This window comes from Odocoileus virginianus, chromosome 12, assembly GCF_023699985.2.
Source record: "Odocoileus virginianus isolate 20LAN1187 ecotype Illinois chromosome 12, Ovbor_1.2, whole genome shotgun sequence".
Taxonomy (NCBI): domain Eukaryota; kingdom Metazoa; phylum Chordata; class Mammalia; order Artiodactyla; family Cervidae; genus Odocoileus; species Odocoileus virginianus.
The window spans coordinates 2,019,524-2,025,145 of NC_069685.1; the positions used below are offsets into that span (position 1 = coordinate 2,019,524).

Consider the following 5,622-nt stretch of genomic DNA (forward strand, 5'->3'; position numbering starts at 1 on the left):
AAAAATGCTTCAACCTACCGAAAAAGATATTCTACACATAAAAACAAAGAAACCACAATGAGATGGTAGGAGGGGCACAATATCAATAAAATCAAACCTCACACTTGCCAAGTGAGTGACCACAAACTGGAAAATAATTATATCACAGAAGTTCTCCCACAGGAAGTGAAAGTACTAAGCCCCACATCAGGTTTACCAGCTTGGGGATATGGCAATGGGAGGAGGCAAAGCCAGAACCTGGCTTTGAAAGCCAGAGAGGTTTGATCACAGGAACTCCACAGAAGTGGAGGAAATTCTACTGTTGGAGGGTGCACACAAGGTTTAGCATGCACCAGGACCCAGGGAAGGAAACAGTGACCTCATAAGAGACTGGGCCAGACTTACCTCCTCGTATTGGAGGAGCTCCTACAGAGGTGGGGGAGGGGGGTGGTTGTGGCTCACTACAGAGATAAAGACATTGGCACGGGAGCTTTAGCAAGTACTCATTGGCATGTGCCCAGGAGGGGCACCTCCTCCAGGCAGAGGTCACCTTTTACCCACTCTAAGACTTAACCCAACCCAACAGGCTGTAGACTCCAGTGCTGGGATGTTTCAAGGAATCAACCAGTATGGTAGGAACACAGCCCCACCATCAGCAGAAAAACTGCTTAAAGTCTTCCTGAGCACGGCCCAGCTCATCAGAGAAACAAGACCCAGCTTCACACATCAGTGGGCAGAAACTAGGCCCTCCCACCAGGAACTCTGCACAAATCTCTTAGAGAGTCTCATCTACTGGAGAGTAGACAGCAGAAGCAAGAACTACAACACTTCAGCTGGTGGAATAGAAACCATAAGTGCAGAAAATTAAACAAGATGAGACAGCAGAAGAATACGTACCAGGTGAAGGAACAAGATAAAACCCCAGAAGAACAACTAACTGAACTGGAGATAGGCAATCTATCAGAAAAAGAATTCAGAGTAGTGATAGTGAAGATGATCCAAGATCTTGAAAAAGATTGGAGGCACAGATTGAGAAGGTACAGCAAATGTTTAATAAAGACCTAGAAAAACAGATGAACAATGCAATAAGTGAAATGAAAAATACATTAGAAGGAATATGTAGCACAATAACTGAGGCAGAAGAATGGATAAGTGACCCGGAAGACAGAATGGTGGAAATCACTGCTGTGGAACAGAACAAAGAAAATAGAATGAAAAGAAATGAAGACAATCTAAGAGACCTCTGGGACAACATTAAATACACCAACACTGCATTATAGGGGTCCTAGCAGGAAAAGAGAGAGAGAGAAAGGATGTGAGAAAATATTTGAAGAGATAATAGCTAAAAACTTTCCTACCTTGGGGACAGAAGGAGTCACCCAAGTCCAGGAAGCACAGAGGTTTCCAAACAAGACAACCCCAGAAAGGACGAGCTGAGAAATACAGCAATCAAAGGACAAAAATTAAAGACAAGAAAAACATATTTAAAGCAAAAGGGCAAAAGCAACAAATAACACACCAGAGAACTCCCATAAGGCTATGAGCTGATTTCTCAGCAGAGACTCTGCAGGCCATAAAGGAGTGCCTTGATGTATTAGAAGTGATGAAAGGGGAGAATCTATATCCAAGAATATTCTACCCAGCAAGACTCTCATTTAGAGTCTATGAAGAAATAAAAGCTTTATAGACAAGAAAAGCTAAGCAAATTCAGCACCATTGGAACAGCTTTGCAACAAATACTAAAGGAACTTCTCTAAAAAGAAAAGGCCACTACTAGAAACAATAAAATTACAAATGGAAAAGCTCACCAGTAAAGGCAAAAATAAAGGTAGAAAATCAGTTGCACAAAAATATATCAAAACCAGACATTGTGAGGAGTGAACAAAAATACAACACTGGAAATTAATTTGAAATTAAAAGACCAGCAACTTAATATAATCTTGTTTATATATGGACTATTATATCCTCACAGTAACCACAAATTAAAAATCTACAATAAATAAACACACAAAAAGAAAAAGGAATCCAAACACAACAACAAAGTTAGTCATCAAATCAAAGAGAAGAAAACAAAAGACAAAGGAAAGAAAAAAGACAGACAAAAGCTTCCAAAATAACTAAATTGGCAATAAGAACATATATATTGAGAATCACCTTAAATGTAAATGAATTAAATGTTCTAACCAAAAAACACAGACTGTTGAATGGATAAAAAAACAAGACCTATGTATATACTGTCTACAAGAGACCCACTTCTGATCTAGGGACACATAGACTGAAAGTGAGGGATGGGATGCAAATAGATATCAAAAGAAAGCTGGAGTAGCAATACTTTCATAACACAAAATAAAGACAGTTACAAAACACAAAAAGGACACTATATAATAATAAAGGATCAAAAGTACACCATATAATGATCAAGGGATCAAAGGAAGAAGATATAACAACTCTAAATATATATATATATATATATATATATATATATACATCCTATATAGCAGTATCTCAATATATAAGGCAAGTGATTATGCCTTAGAAGGAGAAATTAAAAATAACACAATAAGGGCAGGGAACTTTAACACCCCAGTTTCATCCAGTAAGAAAACAAATAAGGAAACACAGGCCTTAAATGACACTTTAAAACAGATGGTTTTAACTGATTAATTTATAGAGCATTCTATCCAAAAGCATCAGAACACACATTCTTCTTAAGTGGACATGGAACATTCTCCAGCATAGATCATATTTCAGGCCATAAAGTGAGCCTTGGTAAATTTAAGAAAATTGAAATCATGTTAAGCATTTTTTTTCAAACTCAACACTATGAAATTAGAAACAAATTATAGCTCTTTCCCGGCTGGAACCATGGAGGGTGCAGAAGAGAAGAAAAAGAAGGTTCCTGCTGTGCCAGAAACCCTTAAGAAAAAGCGAAAGAATTTCGCAGAGCTTAAGATCAAGCGCCTGAGAAAGAAGTTTGCCCAAAAGATGCTTCGAAAGGCAAGGAGGAAGCTTATTTATGAAAAAGCTAAGCATTACCACAAGGAATACAGGCAGATGTACAGAACTGAAATTCGAATGGCTAGGATGGCACGAAAAGCTGGCAACTTCTATGTACCCGCGGAACCCAAGTTGGCATTTGTCATCAGGATCAGAGGTATCAACTGTGTGAGCCCGAAGGCTTGAAAGGTGCTGCAGCTCCTTCGCCTCCGGCAGATCTTCAATGGCACCTTTGTGAAGCTCAACAAGGCATCAGTTAACATGCTGAGAATTGTGGAGCCATACATTGCATGGGGGTACCCAAATCTGAAGTCTGTAAATGAATTGATCTACAAGCGTGGTTATGGCAAAATCAACAAAAAGCGAATTGCCCTGACAGACAACGCATTGATTGCTCGATCTCTTGGGAAATACGGAATCATCTGCATGGAGGATCTGATTCATGAGATCTATACTGTTGGAAAACGTTTCAAAGAAGCAAACAACTTCCTGTGGCCCTTTAAATTGTCTTCTCCATGAGGTGGAATGAAGAAAAAGACCACCCATTTTGTAGAAGGTGGAGATGCTGGCAACAGGGAAGACCAGATCAACAGGCTTATTAGAAGGATGAACTAAGGTATCTACCAGGATTATTTTTGTAATCTGGCCCGTTAATAAACAATTGAAACAAATTGAAATGTAAAAAAAAAAAAAAAGAAAGAAACAAATTATAAGGAAAGCTGTAAAATGACTAATGCATGGAGGCTAAACAACATGCTACTAAATAACCAACATCACTAAAGAAATAAAAAAGGAATTAAAAAATACCTAGAGAGAAATGAAATCCAAAGCACAATAATTCAAAACATATGGGAAACTGGAAGGGAAGTTTATAGCAATATATCTTATCTCAAGAAGCAAGAAAAAACACAAATAAAAAACTTAAACTTATGCCTAAAATACTTGAGAAAGAAGAGTAAGCAAAACCTAAAGTTAGTAGGAAAAGTCATAAAGATCAGAGCAGAAATAAACGAAATTGAAATGAAGGAAACAATAGAAAAGATTAATGAAGCTAAAAGCTGGTTCTTTGAACAGATAAATAAAATTGACAAACCTTTAGCCAGACTCAAGGAAAAAGAAGGGGGTTCAGATCAATAAAAATTAAAGATAAAAAGGGAGAAATTACAAGTGACACAACAGAAATATGAAGGACCATAAGAGACTGCTATAAGCAATTATATGCCAATAAAATGGACTACCAGGAAGAAACACAAATGTTTAGAAAGGTATAATCTCCCAGGACTGAAGTCAGAAGAAATAGAAAATGTGAATAGACCAATCACAAGTACTGAATTTGAAACTGTGATTAAAATTCCCACTAACAAAGGGCCAGGACAAGATGGCTATATATGTAAATTCTATCAAACATTTAGAGAAGAGCTAATACCTAATCTTTTGGAACTCTTCCAAAAAATTGTAGAAGAGGCCACTATCACCCTCATACCAAAATGAGACAAAGATACCACCAAACAGAACATTACATGCCAATATCACTGATGAACATAGATGCAAATATCTGCAACAATCTGAATCCAATGGCACATTAAATGATCATACACAATTATCAAGTGGGATTTATTCCAGGGATGCAAGTGTTCTTCAATATATGCAAATCAATCAATGTGATACACCATATTAACAAACAAGAAAAAAACCATATGATTATCTCAATAGGTGCAGAGAAAGCTTTTTACAAAATTCAACACCGATTTATGACAAAAAACTCTCCAGAAAGTGGGCATAGAAGAAACCTATCTCAACATAATAAAGGCTATTACAGCAAACCACACAAACATTATTCTCAGGTGGAAAACTGAAAGCATTTCCTTTAAGATCAGGAATAAGACAAGGATGTCCATTCTTGCCACATTATTCAATATAGTTTTGTAAGTCCTAGCCATAGAAATCTTGGAGAAGGAAATGGCAACCCACTCCACTGTTCTTGCCTGGAGAATCCCAGGGACGGGGGAGCCTGGTGGACTGCCGTCTATGAGATTGCACAGAATTGGACATGACTGGAGTAACTTAGCAGCAGCAGCAGCAACCATAGAAATCAGAGAAGAAAAAGAAATGAATCCAGATCAGAAAAGAAGTAAAAATGTCACTGTTAGTGGGTGACATGATACTGTACATAGAAAATCCTAAAGATGCCACCAGAAAATGACTGGACCTAATCAGTGAACTTGGTAAAACTGCCAGATATAAAACTAATACAGAGAAATACTTATATACACTAACAATGAAAGATCAGAAAGAGAAATTAGTGATCCCACTTACCATAATATTAGAAAGAATAAAATATCTAGAACTACACCTACTTAAGGAGACAAAGAATCTATATTCTGAGGATTTTAAGACACTGATGAAAGAAATTGAAGATGACACAAACAGGTGGAAACATATATCATGTTCTTGTATTGGAAGAATCAATATTGTCAAAATGACTATACTGATCAAGGCAATTTGCAGATTTGATGCAATGCCTATTAAATTACCAATGGCATTTTTTCACAGAACTAGAACGAAAAATTTTCACATTTGTAGGGAGACATAAAAGACCCTGAACAGCCAAAGTAATCTTGAGAAAAAGAAAAAATGAAGCTGGAG

At 37.1% G+C, this 5,622-nt stretch overlaps 1 pseudogene; it reads left to right on the forward strand.

Moving 5' to 3' along the window:
- Positions 1-2,830: 2,830 nt before the first annotated feature.
- On the forward strand, positions 2,831-3,675 carry LOC139037681 (large ribosomal subunit protein uL30 pseudogene; annotated as a pseudogene).
- Positions 3,676-5,622: the final 1,947 nt, after the last annotated feature.